Source organism: Ylistrum balloti, unplaced genomic scaffold, assembly GCF_031769215.1.
Source record: "Ylistrum balloti isolate Yb309-2 unplaced genomic scaffold, AGI_CSIRO_Ybal_v1 Utg369734, whole genome shotgun sequence".
Taxonomy (NCBI): Eukaryota; Metazoa; Mollusca; class Bivalvia; order Pectinida; family Pectinidae; genus Ylistrum; species Ylistrum balloti.
The window spans coordinates 374,323-396,784 of record NW_026781947.1 but is presented as its reverse complement, the minus strand read 5'-3'; the positions used below and the strand labels follow the sequence as shown (position 1 = coordinate 396,784).

The following is a 22,462-nucleotide window of genomic DNA, read 5'->3' as shown; positions in this document are numbered from 1 at the left end:
ATGGCAGCAACATTAGGGAATGATACTACATCATATCTTACAGTGAAAAGGTGGATGTCAGAATTTAAGCATGGCAGGCAGAGCCTTGGGGACGACGCCTGTCATTGTTGCAACCCCCGAAATGGTCAATAAAGTCCATGATATTGATATGGCTGACAGGCGAGTTACAAAGAGACATATAACCAACACAGTTGCGATTTCATATTCCATCCTGACATCCTATGGGAAAGTTCTGAGCCCGTTGAGTATCAAGACTTCTGACTGTTGATCAGAAGCACACCAGAGAGACTTTGGCGCGTGTCAATCTGAACCTTTCAGACGAAGATCCTGCTTACTTTCTGCAGAGGTTTGTGAGAATGGATGAAACGTGGGTCCATCATTTCATCCTAGAGGCCAAACTACAATCTAAACAATGGGATCTACCCCGCCAAGGAGGACAAACTCTGTTCCATCAGCCTGAAAGGTTATGGTATCATTTTCTGGAATTCTGGTGCTATTTTAAAGGCTGAGTATCTTTAATCAGTCAATGGTATACATTATGCATCACTTCATATGCAATTAAGAGAAAACATTAAACTCAAACTTAAACTCAATAAAGGTGCGTTGTTCCACCGTAGTTTATCAGTGACGCCATCTCCCCGTACATACCAACTGTTTTTCGTAGTTTATTAGTGACGACGCCATCTCCCCGTACATACCAACTGTTTCTCGTAGTTTATCAGTGACGTCATCTCCCCGTACATACCAACTGTTTCTCGTAGATTATCAGTGACGTCATCTCCCCGTACATACCACCTGTTTCTCGTTGTTTATTAGTGACGACACCATCTCCCCGTACATACCAACTGTTTCTCGTAGTTTATTAGTGACGACGTCATCTCCCCGTACATACCAACTGTTTCTCATAGTTTATCAGTGACGCCATCTCCCCGTACATACCAACTGTTTCTCGTTGTTTATACGTGACGACGCCATCTCCCCGTACATACCAACTGTTTCTCGTAGTTTATCAGTGACGCCATCTCCCCGTACATACCAACTGTTTCTCGTAGTTTACCCTGTACATACCAACTGTTTCTCATAGTTTATTAGTGACGACGCCATCTCCCCGTACATACCAACTGTTCCTCGTAGTTTACACGTGACGACGTTATCTCCCCGTACATACCAACTGTTTCTCGTAGTTTATTAGTGACGACGCCATCTCCCCGTACATACCAACTGTTTCTCGTACTTTATTAGTGACGACACCATCTCCCCGTACATACCAACTGTTTCTCGTAGTTTATTAGTGACGACATCTCCCCGTACATACCAACTGTTTCTCGTAGTTTATTAGTGACGACGCCATCTCCCCGTACATACCAACTGTTTCTCGTAGTTTATTAGTGACGACACCATCTCCCCGTACATACCAACTGTTTCTCGTAGTTTATTAGTGACGACGTCATCTCCCCGTACATACCAACTGTTTCTCGTAGTTTATTAGTGACGACGCCATCTCCCCGTACATACCAACTGTTTCTCGTAGTTTATTAGTGACGACGCCATCTCCCCGTACATACCAACTGTTTCTCGTAGTTTATTAGTGACGACGCCATCTCCCCGTACATACCAACTGTTTCTCGTAGTTTATTAGTGACGACGCCATCTCCCCGTACATACCAACTGTTTCTCGTTGTTTATACGTGACGACGCCATCTCCCCGTACATACCAACTGTTTCTCGTAGTTTATCAGTGACGCCATCTCCCCGTACATACCAACTGTTTCTCGTAGTTTATTAGTGACGACGCCATCTCCCCGTACATACCAACTGTTTCTCGTAGTTTATCAGTGACACCATCTCCCCGTACATACCAACTGTTTCTCGTAGTTTATCAGTGACGACGCCATCTCCCCGTACATACCAACTGTTTCTCGTAGTTTATCAGTGACGCCATCTCCCCGTACATACCAACTGTTTCTCGTAGTTTATTAGTGACGACGCCATCTCCCCGTACATACCAACTGTTTCTCGTAGTTTATTAGTGACGACGCCATCTCCCCGTACATACCAACTGTTTCTCGTAGTTTATCAGTGACGACGCCATCTCCCCGTACATACCAACTGTTTCTCGTAGTTTATCAGTGACGACGCCATCTCCCTGTACATACCAACTGTTTCTCATAGTTTATTAGTGACGACGCCATCTCCCCGTACATACCAACTGTTTCTCGTAGTTTATTAGTGACGACGCCATCTCCCCGTACATACCAACTGTTTCTCGTAGTTTATTAGTGACGACGCCATCTCCCCGTACATACCAACTGTTTCTCGTAGTTTATTAGTGACGACGCCATCTCCCCGTACATACCAACTGTTTCTCGTAGTTTATTAGTGACGACGCCATCTCCCCGTACATACCAACTGTTTCTCGTAGTTTATTAGTGACGACGTCATCTCCCCGTACATACCAACTGTTTCTCGTAGTTTATTAATGACGACGTCATCTCCCCGTACATACCAACTGTTTCTCGTAGTTTATCAGTGACGACGCCATCTCCCCGTACATACCAACTGTTTCTCGTAGTTTATTAGTGACGACGCGTTTCTCGTAGTTTATTAGTGACGACACCATATTAGTGACGACGTTTCTCGTAGTTTATTAGTGATCTCCCCGTACATACCAACTGTTTCTCGTAGTTTATTAGTGACGACGCCATCTCCCCGTACATACCAACTGTTTCTCGTAGTTTATTAGTGACGACGCCATCTCCCCGTACATACCAACTGTTTCTCGTAGTTTATTAGTGACGACGCCATCTCCCCGTACATACCAACTGTTTCTCATAGTTTATTAGTGACGACGCCATCTCCCCGTACATACCAACTGTTTCTCGTAGTTTATTAGTGACGACGCCATCTCCCCGTACATACCAACTGTTTCTCGTAGTTTATTAGTGCCGACACCATCTACCCGTACATACCAACTGTTTCTCATAGTTTATTAGTGACGACACCATCTCCCCGTACATACCAACTGTTTCTCGTAGTTTATACGTGACGACGCCATCTCCCTGTACATACCAACTGTTTCTCGTAGTTTATTAGTGACGACGCCATCTCCCCGTACATACCAACTGTTTCTCGTAGTTTATTAGTGACGACGCCATCTCCCCGTACATACCAACTGTTTCTCGTAGTTTATTAGTGACGACGCCATCTCCCCGTACATACCAACTGTTTCTCGTAGTTTATTAGTGACGACGCCATCTCCCCGTACATACCAACTGTTTCTCATAGTTTATTAGTGACACCATCTCCCCGTACATACCAACTGTTTCTCGTAGTTTATACGTGACGACGCCATCTCCCCGTACATACCAACTGTTTCTCGTAGTTTATTAGTGACGACACCATCTCCCCGTACATACCAACTGTTTCTCGTAGTTTATTAGTGACGACGCCATCTCCCCGTACATACCAACTGTTTCTCGTAGTTTATTAGTGACGACGCCATCTCCCCGTACATACCAACTGTTTCTCGTAGTTTATTAGTGACGACGCCATCTCCCCGTACATACCAACTGTTTCTCGTAGTTTATTAGTGACGACACCATCTCCCCGTACATACCAACTGTTTCTCGTACTTTATTAGTGACGACACCATCTCCCCGTACATACCAACTGTTTCTCGTAGTTTATTAGTGACGACGCCATCTCCCCGTACATACCAACTGTTTCTCGTAGTTTATTAGTGACGACGCCATCTCCCCGTACATACCAACTGTTTCTCGTAGTTTATTAGTGACGACGCCATCTCCCCGTACATACCAACTGTTTCTCGTAGTTTATACGTGACGACGCCATCTCCCCGTACATACCAACTGTTTCTCGTAGTTTATTAGTGACGACGCCATCTCCCCGTACATACCAACTGTTTCTCATAGTTTATTAGTGACGACACCATCTCCCCGTACATACCAACTGTTTCTCGTAGTTTATCAGTGACGCCATCTCCCCGTACATACCAACTGTTTCTCGTAGTTTATTAGTGACGTCATCTCCCCGTACATACCAACTGTTTCTCGTAGTTTATAAGTGACGACGCCATCTCCCCGTACATACCAACTGTTTCTCATAGTTTATTAGTGACGACGCCATCTCCCCGTACATACCAACTGTTTCTCGTAGTTTATTAGTGACGACGCCATCTCCCCGTACATACCAACTGTTTCTCGTAGTTTATTAGTGACGACGCCATCTCCCCGTACATACCAACTGTTTCTCGTAGTTTATTAGTGACGACGCCATCTCCCCGTACATACCAACTGTTTCTCGTAGTTTATCAGTGACGACGCCATCTCCCCGTACATACCAACTGTTTCTCGTAGTTTATTAGTGACGACGTCATCTCCCCGTACATACCAACTGTTTCTCATAGTTTATCAGTGACGCCATCTCCCCGTACATACCAACTGTTTCTCGTAGTTTATTAGTGACGACGCCATCTCCCCGTACATACCAACTGTTTCTCGTAGTTTATTAGTGACGACGCCATCTCCCCGTACATACCAACTGTTTCTCGTAGTTTATTAGTGACGACGCCATCTCCCCGTATCTCCCCGTACATACCAACTGTTTCTCGTAGTTTATTAGTGACGACGCCATCTCCCCGTACATACCAACTGTTTCTCGTAGTTTATTAGTGACGACGCCATCTCCCCGTACATACCAACTGTTTCTCGTAGTTTATCAGTGACGACGCCATCTCCCCGTACATACCAACTGTTTCTCGTAGTTTATTAGTGACGACGCCATCTCCCCGTACATACCAACTGTTTCTCGTAGTTTATTAGTGACGACGCCATCTCCCCGTACATACCAACTGTTTCTCGTAGTTTATTAGTGACGACGCCATCTCCCCGTACATACCAACTGTTTCTCGTAGTTTATTAGTGACGACGCCATCTCCCCGTACATACCAACTGTTTCTCGTAGTTTATTAGTGACGACGCCATCTCCCCGTACATACCAACTGTTTCTCGTAGTTTATTAGTGACGACACCATCTCCCCGTACATACCAACTGTTTCTCGTAGTTTATTAGTGAAGACATAATCTCCCCATACATACCAACTGTTTCTCGTAGTTTATTAGTGACGACGCCATCTCCCCGTACATACCAACTGTTTCTCGTAGTTTATCAGTGACGACGCCATCTCCCCGTACATACCAACTGTTTCTCGTAGTTTATTAGTGACGACGTCATCTCCCCGTACATACCAACTGTTTCTCGTAGTTTATTAGTGACGACGCCATCTCCCCGTACATGACAATTGTTTATAGAAGTTAATTATTTGCTGTTCCATCTATATACATCGTGTTAAAGATATCCGTGATTCATACTTGACACTCGCTCCAAGTTAGCACGAAACATCTGGCATCCATATCATTTCACAACACACTTTATCTAAGATTACTATTTTTTTATTTGAAGGATCGTCACGCGCAATCTCCTAAATAGGCTATGACGATATTGCTTCAGTCTTGTAATGTGTATGTGTTATCAGCGGATGTGATATAAACCTCGTTCCCGATTTCACGGAATTAGGTTGGGAGATATCTGTTTGTACACACTCCGGTCCATGATGCTTGGGGTTAGGCCGGGAATACAGAGAATAAACGAAGTCGATTGACATACTAGGTTTTAAGGTATGCAGAATAATTAAAGATAAGATTCCAACAGATTTTTTCTACAGCCGACATATATCTTTATCAACGAGCATTCACTTAAAGCTAGCCTCAAAAATTCAAAATAATTAAATTCTCGAAAGATTCATATCATTAAAATTATATTGTATTAAACGTAAACTTTCAAGCATTTAAAAGGATCTTTGTCAGAACTAAGCTACGAAAAACAAAATCGCTTTATGGGCTATCCATTTCGATAAGAAAATAATTGAAATGTGAGGTTTATACGGAACGAACCAAATATTTGTTGATGAAATTCAGTTCAGTATCCCTTTCATACGGAGCCCGTTAACTGACATGCTCCATACTTATTTTATTTCGTTTTTTCGAAATATTATTTCGTTTAAACGAAATCTTAATTCGTTTATTAGAAATATTATTTCGTTTTTTCGAAAGAATAATTCGTTTAAACGAAATCTTAATTCGTTTATTAGAAATATTATTTCGTTTTTTCGAAAGAATAATTCGTTTAAACGAAATATTACTTCGTTTTTTCGAAATATTATTTCGTTTCTTCGAAATATGATTTCGTTTTTTCGAAATAATAATTCGTTTTATCGAAATAATATTTCGAAAAAACGAAATTTTATTTCGATAAAACGAAATATTTCGTTTAAACGAATTATTATTTCGAAAAAACGAAATAAAATAAGTATGGAGCATGTCAGTTAACGGGCTCCGTACTTTCATTTAAATAGTGTCATGTGAAAAAATCTTAGTAACAAATTCTTTCATTATTGACTAATTTATCTTTAATATATTCATCTCTTTTTAAGGGTGTAAAATAATAACCCATCAGATAACAGGTTTAAAAAACAGCTCAAGTATGGAAAATATCTTTTGATATGCGCGGTATTACTTTACGCGAAAACAAGCCGGAGACGTCCAGTGTGTCCTAGTGATACGTAGTAACCTAGTTATGAGTCCTGATTTCGAATTGATCAACTTTGTACAATATCCAATGAATGCAATGTATATAAAATGTAACCCGAAATCGAGGTTCTTGATATAAAGTACATTTTGTGATAGATATGTAACAGAATTTTGAATGACATGCCAGGATATACTATCACATAATAATACATTACCATATAAGGTCATCTATCTCCAATTTCATATTCTGCCTCGTGATGACGTAATATCTATATTTGTAATATCCTGTCAGTACTCAAATTTACTTGGTGTATTTAGTGAATCTTAGTGCAGTTGTAAAAACCTTACTTGCCACAGATTACAATAATTAGATATTGTTGAAAAGATAAATAGTGAAAATACCGTTATGTGTTCTGAAAACACCCCCCGAATCTTTATTAAGTTCCAAATTCTGTAATTCCAATGATGAAAAGATATATAACTTAAGTCTGTTCATGTAGATAGTCACTGAATTCCAGTGAAAGGTATATAGAATTATATTGTAATTGAACAGTATCGGCTTATAAATTTAATTTCTTTATTAAAACATAAATTTGATCGAGTGGAAACACCACACGAAAAAAATCATTAAAGGAACGTCAGAATAAGAAAAACATCACCCTATGTTCAGGAAGGGAAAGCATTTTCTGAGTCATCGTTCTCAAAAAGAGAGCCGGCTCAGAAAAAAATAGCTAACCGAGAGCGCGTTTCTTTGGATTTAGTTTTAGGGTGTATTTCGTCATTCATCAATTCAACTGGTTTTAAATATAGATATACACAATAGACTAAAATATCTAGCATTGTATCACTTACTCTTGTACAAAAAAAATCCAATCAAACCAAAAACGGAGTGTACTCTATATAAACCGCGTTTTTGTGTTATGGAACAAAAACATTAATAGATAATTAAAGTTGATCTTTATGATGAAATCACAGATTGCGATATTTTTTTTTTACATTGAGAATGGTATTTTTGTCAATTTCTTACACCGCCGTGTTGGACAAAAAATATAACTGATATTTTATAATATGCCTATAATATTACACACACAAGCTCGGGATGAAGAATTGTTTTCACTCACTTCATCCTCTTTTATAAAGCTACTTCATAGCTCAATATCTCATTCAGTCGGATGTTGGCTTACGCAATCTCAGATGAAGATCTGAAGACTTCCGGTTCGAAATTCCCTAACAGTGGCAGTTTTTGTTTCTGTAGAAGTTGAGACACAAGCCAATCTAGGTCTGTTCTGTAGTAGTTTTGTTATTAGGCAAAACATTTTACCCAAATTATTGTTCATGCCATGCGACGTGCCTCCGCATGGTGTTCAGTGGGGTAGCCACCAGCTGCTACAAGGAGACCATTCTTCCAAATGCCTCTGGCTGTTTACGGGACTTTAAAGCCTGCAAAAACAGTTGAGTTCTTCGCCAATGAATGTTAGCAAAAAGATTTTTTTCTAGAGGTGATTACAGCCAATGTCTGTGGTTATATAAACGTTTATCTTAACTGATTTTACCCCAGGTAAAACATATTCAAGTTATATAGATGGTAACAACTTGAATCGCATTCAAACGTCTGCCTTCGATTTTACTTGCATATGCTATAACGCTAGACAGTTCTTAATAAAGTCGTCGTTTAATATTCTTCCAGAGCTAAAATCATTTTCCATATTCATCCAAACGAAATATATATAACAAACAGTACTTGACGATAAACATTTACAGAGTAATTCGCAGAGAATTTTAAACAGTGGTCCAGTACTACCACGACGGCGGTGGACGTGTGTAGCGAAGGCAATGACAGGGAACCGTTCAGCAGCTTTGCTTCAACCTTGACTCTGTCTGTACATTTACCTCGAATCAGGGAAGACGATCCAGATTCTGAAAAGCTTCCGCTATTTGGCAATCGTAACAACCTGCTTATTACACTAGACAAGGCCCGTTCCAGTCACCACCCAAGCCGGGGATATTGATTTCCTCAGGCTCTGTCCACAGCGGGATTTGTAATTAAAGTCCCTCTACTGTGTTTGGGGTGTAATTAACTGCAAAATAGAAATTAGTGTTAACTTATCCGTGTAAAATTAGGCGAGAAGAGAGACGGAGATGATACAACAGAAGCAATCTTTGTCAATCTGTGTGTCTGGGCATTTATAGAATAGCATGTTATTTACGGTCAACATTTTAAAAACAAAAATACTTTGTTTGCATTCCAGCATCCGAAAAATTATTGTTCAATACTGCTTTACAAAGCATTCTTATGAATTTCTGATAACCTTCGCACAAACCTTCTCCCAGCCAATATGAACCCCATGACTAAAAATCTTACTTGTGCATTATTTCAAAATGGGATGTGTCGGTTGTATTTTAACATTGTATAAAAGAAGTTGAAAAAACAGGCTGTAAGCTGAATGGTTCCTCTAACTCTCTTGCAACGCGAAACAAAAAGTAAAACATTTTTATATGATACCAGGAGAGATCTATGACACGTGTTCCATCAACGCCTTGAGAAAGACCTAATTATTATTACGCCAATAGAACAGGGTTATAGGATCCCGAGAATCTGAATCACTAATGAACATACAAATGAATTTTAACGTAAACAAAAACTCTTTAAAGCCATTTTGATAAGGGACAATAAACCAGAAGGGTGTGACATGACGTCACATTTAATACCTTAATTATGACGTCATAGAAATAATATTTGTGACGTCATATACTGACAATATATACATATATATAATGAAAATATCAACAGATCAGTGTCCGGTTCAATATATGAGAATAATAATCATGTGTTAATCTTTAGACGCTTTACATCGTGTACTGTCAGGCTTACATGGTTGCCTACATGGTTACAATCTATGACATCATCAACGACTTGATTATACATTGTGACGTCATATATATATATTGCTGGATTGATATGCCTCGATGAAGAAAGTAAAATCCAACCCATTCCCGTTTAAGGAAGTGTGCTTTTGATCTGAGTGAACATATATAATGATGCCACGTTTTATTCCTTAGTTTTACAGGTTGGTTGTTTGGTTGACAGGTTTTCGCTCTCTGTGAGTCCTCCCGTTTCCGGATATCGTCTCACTAATGAACGTCAGTATTCTAGTGAAATACCGATGAGAAACGACCTGAATCCCCCGCAGTAATGTGTTTAAACGTGGAATGAGTTCACACGTAAACCAACTGTTTTCTATGCCAATGAAAAATACCGGTATAATACAGACAATTCAAACACGTAATCTGATAAAACGCTGACATTCCCAAAAGCATCACCGCGTCAATATCTTCGATAGTTTTCTCATAAAAACAGAACCAGGCGGTGCCAAATTTCATGTGAAATAGGACTAGACCTGTCTGTCGCAACACAGTTGCTTTGGACAAATAAAACATATGAGATATACAGTTGTATATAGGAGCTCCACTGCAGAGAAATTACAAGAGTGTAACGTAATTTCTAAAATTTCGGTAAACATTGATTTAAGACACGTGCATTTCTCAAGCTCAACCTCTAATTTACTGATAATCTTAGCTATTAATTAATTCGTAGCCGATTGTTTCCTGTCAATTACTTTCCTCAACGTAAATATTAATGTGATGATGTCTTACCAGAAACCTAATCGTGACTGTGTTATCAGAAACATAAATGTGATACTGTTATATCAAAAACATAAATGTGACACTGTGTTATCAGAAACATAATTTAGGCTGTCTTATCAGGAACATAAATGTAGCACTCTCTGATTAGGAACATAAATGTGACACTGTTTTATAAGGAACATGTGACATTGCCTCTTCTAGAAGATAAAGTGACATAGTCTCAACATAAACATAAATTTGACACCAACATACCATTTGGCTGCGACTGGTTTAGATATGAGGTCTGTGACCTGGAGTAATCTGTCCCAGTAAATTCTACAGTGCTGTGAAAAACCAATCTGGTTCTCCTGGCAGATTTAGAAACAATCATACATGAGTGTTGACGATGACGCCGACAAGTGATCATGTGGCAGGGCTCCGGAGGCTGGACGCGGCACGAGCACCTATATAATGATAAAGAAACTCATCTAGTGACGACGGCTGGTCCCGCGAGGTCGAACCATCATCTGCTCACTAACACGGCTAGTCGAATTAGACACCTAAATCCGAGTCTAGCAACAAAATCTGCTATTTCAAATTGTATCTGTTTTTATGAAATTATTCATTATGATAGATTGCTTTGCCATGACAACGGTTACGGAATATATTACATGTGATGGGAGTTTCTCCCATTCACACTCCAGAAAACGATCACTAGGCAAAAGCTAGATTAACAGATATTTTTGGATTGGGTGTAAAATGGGGTACACTACATAGTTTTAGCTGATGTAATAATAACCTAGATAAGTGTTCGCTAAAACAGGGACGGATAACCTTAGAAAAGGGAAATAACTCAATACAATATGGAAAGGGGGAATAACTCGATACAATATGGAAAGGAAAATAACTCGATACAATATTTAAAGGGGGAATAACTCGATACAATAATGGAAAGGAAAATAACTCGATACAATATAGAAAGGGGGAATAACTCGATACAATATTTAAAGGGGGAATAACTCGATACAATATGGAAAGGGGGAATAACTCGATACAATATGGAAAGGGGGAATAACTCGATACAATATGGAAAGGGGGAATAACTCGATACAATATGGAAAGGGGGAATAACTCGATACAATATGGAAAGGGAGAATAACTTGATACAATACGGAAAGGAGGAATAACTCGATACATAATGGAAAGGGAGAATAACTCGATACAATATGGAAAAGGGGAATAACTCGATACTGTACGGAAAGGGGTAATAACTCGATACAATATGGAAAGTGGGAATAACTCGATACAATATTTAAAGTGGGAATAACTCGATACAATATGGAAAGGGGGAATAACTCGATACAATATGAAAAGGGTGAATAACTTGATACAATAAGGAAAGAAGGAACTAACTATTATTTGACAATTTAAACGTCAGGAATTATCGAGATATAATCGAGTGCCTGAGCATGACTTAGGCTGCACTATTCTACAGTAAGGTATGCCTAACTTTTAGTTGTGAGCGACTCGGCCGCTTCAGCTCCTTATGTCACTAAATTAAAACCTTCCAAAACACCCCCCGTAAACGTCATGTCAGCATTTTCATCAATTTGTTTAAACCTTTAATTGGCCTCCCTAAAATCCCATGTTTATCAATGTGTTTTCATTTCCTAAATGCGATATTCGACAGCTTCACGTGGCTTGCTTGAGATATAACCAAATTACGCATTTTTATTGCTTTACGATGCAACCAGACCTTAAGAACACTTTCAAAAGTTCTTCATCATAGAAATTTTATTTCCTACTCATTGAACGTGCAAGTAGAATTTTAGAATAACAATTTAGTCGCGTTTTGCAACTACTTTATAAATGTATTTTCTATAATGCAAGGTGCAATATACAAAAGGAAAATATCAGCATTTGAACAGAATAATAATCCAAACTTAAATTCCGTTCAACTAGGATAAAGTATGAACAAAAGGATGATTTACACGTAGACTCACGAAAAAGTACAAGGAGAACAAGACCGGGTGTTCCGGAAGAGTAAGCGTATTCTGCTTCATCGACGACTACCGCAGAATAAAAATCGGTCAATCCAAGAAAGTAAAGTCAGATTCTTAAATGAAAAGGTTTAAAAACCATAGGAACCAACAGGCAAGCTAACGAACATAAAATACTGATAAAGGGAAAAGGCTAAGAGCTCTTCCGTATGTGTGCACACTGTTATAAAGTGACACTGTATTTTACAGCAGGGTCAAATTGAAAGTGCAGTCAAGTGGCAGGGCTTTTTAATGGTTAATATTAGGATCGACAGTCGGGTTTGTTGCTTTCTTGGACTGATGAAAGGAAATGAACCCCGTGTAAATGTCGCATGAATTGCCTCGCAGTTCACTTCACTAGTTCATGTAAGTAACAAAATAGACAATCAATCTATTTATTAATGTGACGTGAACACGTGTTTTCTTCCCCGCTGCCATTCAAAAGAAAAAAAATATCCCCAGGTCCGCCACTCAAGAGAATAAGTTTTCTTCCCGACTGCCATTCAAAGGAAAAAAGTATTCCCAGGTCCGCCACTCAAGAGAATAAATTGAGAACAGTTTATTTATATTTCTTTCTAGTTTAGGATCAGACTGTTTATTTACCTCAAATTTGTTAATGTAATCTAAATATACAATAATTTCATTTCCTGTTTTTCACCATGTTATATTTTGTCCGGTCTCAAATATAAATCATTGTCAGAGATTAACGTATCCTGTAAAACTGAAACAAAAAATGAATAGATATGACACCACATCACAGTCGATGGTGCGAATTCTAAGAAAATATTCAAAATTGACCTATAGCGATTTTTTTTTTAGCAAATTTATCTTATGATATTCATAAGCAATAGAGACAAAGCATGTACAGTGCACATATAGCATTTAATTCTTTCCGACTAGGACATGTGATTTCAGTCATTGCCCGATTTAAGGAAATGACAGTGTTACCCTTGTATTGTAAAATCTATCAAATGTTTATTAAATTGAGTTTTTTTTCTAATCTATAGTAAAGCATTTCTAACGGAATCGTTATCTGCCGATACCAAGATCACTGGTTATTGTCAACCTTCCGCTTTAAACTAAACGCCAAACAACACTAAAATATTTGTATTCGCGTATGAGAAGGTGGCAGACGAGCACTGTGCTGTGTCTCGTCAGCGGGCTAGCCAGCAGCCGAAGCAGCCATGGTCTGCCTTAATAACCGTCTGTAGAATTCATTCGTACAGCAAACGAGAGTATTGAATAAATGAAAACTTCATCTAAGAGCAAACACGGACAGTGGTCAATGTTTCACATGTGGTCCAGAAATCTCACTGTTATTGGACTGGCCAGTTGACGTTAGACCCTGGTTCTGCGCGCTGCTGCTACATTCAATATGGTAAACGTCACACAAACCCATATTGTGCATTAATCATTTTGGCAGCACAGGGTGTAGATGTCCCGCTGTGAACATGTACGCGTTCCTATTGCAGGGATGCAGGATCGCAAACGGGAGTTCTACTCTATGATCGAAGACAATTATTTGAAAAACGCTCAATCGGGGACAAGAGTTCGGTGACGTGCGCGATCGAAGACAGGAGTTCGGCAACATATGATCGAAGACACGTGTTAGGCAATTAACAAGGTTCCACTGGCATTGATTGTGTTTCCATAATTGTGTTTACGGTCGTGTGGCGTGGACTAGTGTTTGGAGAATTCGGCAGGATATGTAATCTTCTACGAACTCATAGAAATATATAGCATTTCCGTCACTGTGATACATCTGTGTGAAATAGTGCCTTCTAAATGGAATAACCTCTCGCGTAGCAAACCTTCCCCTCTCCAGGGTTCGTCCTCGTATCTTTATAGCAACAGGTATGTATACAGGCATGAACAACGACAAATGTTTAAGTTCTGTCAATCAAACTGTGTTTATATTAATTACCAAAAAATACCATCTCTAAAAAAAAGGTGACATTACGTACATTTTACAAAGCAAATACACTGATATTAGATACATGTACACCTTACACAGTAGATACACCAAATACTAGATATATGTACACCTTACAAAGTAGATATACAAAATAATAGACATATGTACACCTTACACCGTAGTTACACCAAATACTAGATATATGTACACCTTACACAGTATATATACCAAATACTAGATATGTGTAAGTCCTCCACAGTAGTTACACCAAATACTAGATATATGTACACCTTACACAGTAGATACACCAAATACTAGATATATGTACACCTTACACAGTATATACACCAAATACTAGATATATGTACACCTTACACAGTATATATACCAAATACTAGATATATGTACACCTTACACGGTAGATACACCAAATACTAGATATATGTACACCTTACACAGTAGATACACCAAATACTAGATATATGTACACTTTATACAGTAGATATACCAAATACTAGATATAAGTACACCTTACACAGTAGATACACCAAATACTAGAGTTATGTACACCTTACACAGTATATATACCAAATACTAGATATACTTACACCTTACACAGTAGTTACACCAAATACTAGATCTTTGTACACCTTACACAGTAGATACACCAAATACTACATATATGTACACCTTACACAGTATATATACCAAATACTAGATATATGTACACCTTACACGGTAGATACACCAAATACTAGATATATGTACACCTTACACAGTATATATACCAAATACTAGATATATGTACACCTTACACGGTAGATACACCAAATACTAGATATACTTACACCTTACACAGTAGTTACACCAAATACTAGATCTTTGTACACCTTACACAGTAGATACACCAAATACTAGATATATGTACACCTTACACAGTATATATACCAAATACTAGATATATGTACACCTTACACAGTAGATACACCTAATAGTAGATCTTTGTACACCTTACACAGTAGATACACCAAATACTAGATATATGTACACCTTACACAGTATATATACCAAATACTAGATATATGTACACCTTACACGGTAGATACACCAAATACTAGATATATGTACACCTTACACAGTATATATACCAAACACTAGATAGATGTACACCTTACACAGTAGATATACCAAATACTAGATATATGTACACCTTACACGGTAGATACACCAAATACTAGATATATGTACACCTTACACAGTATATATACCAAACACTAGATAGATGTACACCTTACACAGTAGATATACCAAATACTAGATATATGTACACCTAACACAGTAGATAAACCAAATACTATATATATATGTACAACTTACACAGTAGATATACCAAAAACTAGATAAGTGTACACCTTACACAGTAGATACACAAAATACTAGATATACTTACATCTTACACAGTAGTTACACCAAATACTAGATCTTTGTACACCTTACACAGTAGATACACAAAATACTAGATATACTTACACCTTACACAGTATATATACCAAATACTAGATATATGTACACCTTACACGGTAGATACACCAAATACTGGATATATGTACACCTTACACAGTAGATACACCAAATACTACATATATGTACACTTTATACAGTAGATATACCAAATACTAGATATATGTACACCTTACACGGTAGATACACCAAATACTAGATATATGTACACCTTACACAGTATATATACCAAATACTAGATATATGTACACCTTACACGGTAGATACACCAAATACTAGATATATGTACACCTTACACAGTAGTTACACCAAATACTAGATCTTTGTACACCTTACACAGTAGATACACCAAATACTAGATATATGTACACCTTACACAGTATATATACCAAATACTAGATATATGTACACCTTACACAGTAGATACACCTAATAGTAGATCTTTGTACACCTTACACAGTAGATACACCAAATACTAGATATATGTACACCTTACACAGTATATATACCAAATACTAGATATATGTACACCTTACATGGTAGATACACCAAATACTAGATATATGTACACCTTACACAGTATATATACCAAACACTAGATAGATGTACACCTTACACAGTAGATATACCAAATACTAGATATATGTACACCTTACACAGTATATATACCAAACACTAGATAGATGTACACCTTACACAGTAGATATACCAAATACTAGATATATGTACACCTTACACAGTAGATACACCAAATACTAGATATATGTACACCTTACACAGTATATATACCAAACACGAGATAGATGTACACCTTACACAGTAGATACACCTAATAGTAGATAGATGTACACCTTACACAGTAGATACACCAAATACTAGATATATGTATACCTTACACAGTAGATATCCCAAATACTAGATATACGTACACCTAACACAGTAGTTACACCAAATACTAGATATATGTACACCTTACACAGTAGATACACAAAATACTAGATATATGTACACCTTACACAGTAGATATACCAAATACTAGATATATATACACATAGCACAGTATATATACCAAATACTAGATATATGTACACCATACACAGTTACACAGTAGACACACCAAATACTAGATATATATACACCTTACACAGTAGATACAAAAAATACTAGATATATGTTCACCTTACACAGTAGATATACCAAATACTAGATATAAGTACACCTTACACCGGAGATACACCTAATAGTAGATATATGTACACCTGACACAGTAGATACCCCAAACACTAGATAGATGTACACCTTACACAGTAGATACACCTAATAGTAGATATATGTACACCTTACACAGTAGAAACACGAAATACTATATATATATATATGTACAACTTACACAGTAGATATACCAAAAACTAGATAAGTGTACACCTTACACAGTAGATATACCAAATACTATATATATGTACAAATACTATATATATATGTACAACTTACACAGTAGATATACCAAAAACTAGATAAGTGTACACCTTACACAGTAGATACACAAAATACTAGATATACTTACATCTTACACAGTAGATACACAAAATACTAGATAAGTGTACACCTTACACAATAGATACACAAAATACTAGATATACTTACACCTTACACAGTATATATACCAAATACTAGATATATGTACACCTTACACGGTAGATACACCAAATACTAGATATATGTACACCTTACACAGTAGATACACCAAATACTACATATATGTACACTTTATACAGTAGATATACCAAATACTAGATATATGTACACCTTACACAGTAGATACACCAAATACTAGATATATGTACACTTTACACAGTAGATACACCAAATACTAGATATATGTACACCTTACACAGTAGATACACCAAATACTAGATAAATGTACACTTTACACAGTAGATACACCAAATACTAGATATATGTACACTTTACACAGTAGATACACCAAATACTAGATATATGTACACTACACCTTACACAGTATATATACCAAATACTAGATATATGTACACCTTACACAGTAGATACACCTAATAGTAGATCTTTGTACACCTTACACAGTAGATACACCAAATACTAGATATATGTACACCTTACACAGTATATATATCAAATACTAGATATATGTACACCTTACACGGTAGATACACCAAATACTAGATATATGTACACCTTACACAGTATATATACCAAACACTAGATAGATGTACACCTTACACAGTAGATATACCAAATACTAGATATATGTACACCATACACAGTTACACAGTAGATACACCAAATACTAGATATATATACACCTTACACAGTAGATACAAAAAATACTAGATATATGTTCACCTTACACAGTAGATATACCAAATACTAGATATATGTACACATAGCACAGTACATACACCAACTACTAGATATAAGTACACCTTACACGGGAGATACACCTAATAGTAGATATATGTACACCTTACACAGTAGATACCCCAAACACTAGATAGATGTACACCTTACACAGTAGATACACCTAATAGTAGATATATGTACACCTTACACAGTAGAAACACGAAATACTATATATATATGTACAACTTACACAGTAGATATACCAAATACTAGATATATGTACACCTAACACAGTAGATATACCAAATACTATATATATATATATATATATGTACAACTTACACAGTAGATATACCAAAAACTAGATAAGTGTACACCTTACACAGTAGATACACAAAATACTAGATATACTTACATCTTACACAGTAGATATAACAAATACTAGATATATGTACACATAACACAGCACAAACACCAAATACTAGATATATGTATACCTTACACAGTAGATATCCCAAATACTAGATATATGTATACCTTACACAGTAGATATCCCAAATACTAGATATATGTACACCTTACACAGTAGATACACCAAATACTAGATATATGTACACTTTACACAGTAGATACACCAAATACTAGATATATGTAGACCAAACACAGTAGTTACACCAAATACTAGATAGCTAACACCTGTCTATATCTACCACCTGTCTATAGCTAACACCTGTCTGTATCTATACCACCTGTCTATAGCTAACACCTGTCTATAGCAAACACCTGTCTGTATCTATACCACCTGTCTATATCTACCACCTGTCTATAGGTAACACCTGTCTGTATCTGTACCACCTTTCTATATCTACCACCTGTCCATATCTAAGACACCTGTCTATAGCTAACACCTGTGTATACCTACCACCTGTCTGTATCTACCACCTGTCTATATCTAACACCTGTCTATATCTACCACCTGTCTGTATCTACCACCTGTCTATATCTACCACCTGTCTATATCTACCACCTGTCTGTATCTATCACCTGTCTATATCTACCACCTGTCTATATCTAAATCACCTGTCTGTATCTATACCACCTTTTTTTTTCTCCCACCTTTGCCCATGTAGGATAGACATGTCCCATGTTGAACACCCATGGACGATAAATCTATCCCACATGACTGCACTCGGTGACCTCAGTCGGCTATCACAACTGACTCAAACCGACGAGTAGATGCTTTGTTTGCTGGTTCCGTAATGCGCGACTTTAACATCACAGTAAACATTAACTATAACAATCCTTCTCCAGTGAACACAAATACACGTCGGAGGATCATCTATGACTCTGATTTTGAATGAACACACGCGTGACACTCACACCATTGCAATTTTTCGCGCGCATAAACAATAGACGTCATTATAAACTGGGAAATCCCCTTTTTGTCCATGACATCGCAGCAAGCCTACCCTACCTTAATAAATGATACGGAGTTAAATGTTGTTCAATACAAGTATTTTCCATGTATCTATCGCTAATTAAAATATTTAATTTCCAAAAAATAAATATTTCTAATGGTTATTCATATTGCGTTTGTAGTCTGTCATTTTGCTCTCGCGGAAGAATATAGAATTTTGGAAACGTGAATGGTGACATTCATGCGCCATTCAGACACTTGTACCGTGGGATTTTTTTTTACGTCGTTTCGGAAATAATAGGATGGGAGAAAAATAATCAACCCCTACCCTCAGAGGATGTGACAGAGAAATCTCCAACCCTCGGGGTGATTTTTTTTTGTAGTATAATCCTCGGCAGAGCCTCTGGTAAACAACAACAAAAATCACCCCTCGGATTGGAGATTTCTCTATCACACCCTCAGGGTAGGGGAAGATTCTATTAATCTACCACCTGTCTTTATCTACCACCTGTCTGTATCTATACCACCTGTCTATATTTACCACCTGTCTATATCTACCACCTGTCTATATCTATTACCTGTCTATATCTACCACCTGTCTATATCTATATCATCTATCTATATCTACCACCTGTCTATATCTACCACCTGTTTATATCTACCACCTGTCTATATCTAACACCTGTCTGTATCTACCACCTGTCTATATCTATCACCTGTCTATATCTACCACCTGTCTATATCTACCACCTGTCTATATCTACCACCTGTCTATATCTACCACCTGTCTATATCTACCACCTGTCTTTATTTACCACCTGTCTATATCTATATCATCTATCTATATCTGCCACCTGTCTATATCTACCACCTGTCTATATCTACCACCTGTCTTTATCTACCACCTGTCTATATCTACCACCTGTATATAACTACCAGCTGTCTATAACTACCACCTGTCTATATCTATCATATGTCTTTACAACCTGTCTATATCTACCACCTGTCTATATCTATCACCTGTGTATATCTACCACCTGTCTATAACTACCACCTCTCTCTATCCACCACGTGTCTATATATCTACCACCTGTCTATATTGATCACCTGTCTATATCTGCTACTTGTCCATATCTACCACCTGTCTATATCTTCCACCTGTCTATATCTACCACCTGTCTTTATTTACCACCTGTCTATATCTACCACCTGTATAAATCTACCACCTGTCTATATCTACCATCTGTCTCTATCCACCACATGTCTATATATCTACCACCTGTCTATATCTACCACCTGTCTATATCTATCATATGTCTTTACAACCTGTCTATATCGTTCACCTGTCTATATATGTCTCCTGTCTATATCTACCACCTGTCTATATCTACCACCTGTCTATATCTACCACCTGTCTTTATCTACCACCTGTCTATAACTACCAGCTGTCTATAACTACCACCTGTCTCTATCCACCACATGTCTATATATCTCCCACCTGTCTATATCTACCACCTGTCTATATCTATCATATGTCTTTACAACCTGTCTATATCTACCACCTGTCTATATCTATCACCTGTGTATAACTACCACCTGTCTATATACATATCACCTGTCTATATATGCCACCTGTCTATAACTACCACCTCTCTCTATCCACCACGTGTCTATATATCTACCACCTGTCTATATTGATCACCTGTCTATATCTGCTACTTGTCTATATCTATCACCTGTCTATATCTACCACCTGTCTATATTGATCACCTGTCTATATCTGCCACCTGTCTATAACTATCACCTGTCTATATCTACCACCTGTCTATATCTACCACCTGTCTATATCTACCACCTGTCTATATCTATCACATGTCTATATCTAACACCTGTCTATATCTACCACCTGTCTATATTTACCACCTGTATATAACTACCACCTGTCTCTATCCACCACATGTCTATATATCTACCACCTGTCTATATCTACCACCTGTCTATATCTATCACCTGTCTATATCTACCACCTGTCTATATCTATCACATGTCTATATCTAACACCTGTCTATATCTACCACCTGTCTATATTTACCACCTGTATATAACTACCACCTGTCTCTATCCACCACATGTCTATATATCTACCACCTGTCTATATCTACCACCTGTCTATATCTATCACCTGTGTATAACTACCACTTGTCTATATACATATCACCTGTCTATATCTACCACCTGTCTTTATCTACCACCTGTATATATCTATCACCTGTCTATATCCACCACCTGTCTATATATACCATCTGTCTATATGTACCACATGTCTATATATCTACCACCTGTCTATGTCTACCACCTGTCTATATCTACCATCTGTCTATATGTACCACATGTCTATATATCTACCACCTGTCTATATCTACCACCTGTCTATATCTACCACCTGTCTATATCTACCACCTGTCTATATCTACCACCTGTCTGTATCTATCACCTGTCTATATCTACCACCTGTCTATATCCATATCACCTGTCTATATCTGCCACCTGTCTTTATCTACCACCTGTCTATATGTTCCACCTGTCTATATCTACCACCTGTCTATATCTACCACCTGTCTATATCCATATCACCAGTCTATATCTGCCACCTGTCTTTATCTACCACCTGTCTATATATACCACCTGTCTATATCTATCACCTGTCTATATCTACCACATATCTATAGCTTTCTCCTGTCTACATCTATAACCTGTCTATATCTACCACCTGTCTACATCTATCACCTGTCTATCTCTACCAACTGTCTATATCTGCCACCTGTCTATATCTACAACCTGTATATATCTACCACTTGTCTATAACTACCACCTGTCTATATCTACCACCTGTGTGTATCTACCACCTGTCTATATCTGCCTCCTGTCTATATCTACCACCTGTCTATATCTACCATCTTTC

General features: G+C 37.6%; 1 protein-coding gene across 1 annotated transcript in view; it reads left to right on the top strand.

The window, feature by feature from the left end:
- Window positions 1-13,980: 13,980 nt before the first annotated feature.
- LOC132543020 (neprilysin-like) overlaps window positions 13,981-22,462 on the top strand; it is a 57,438-nt gene continuing 48,956 nt past the window's right edge. Inside the window, exon 1 of the mRNA XM_060206474.1 lies at window positions 13,981-14,125. The gene's annotated coding sequence lies outside the window, so the exon portion shown is untranslated. The remainder of the gene's footprint in view (window positions 14,126-22,462) is intronic.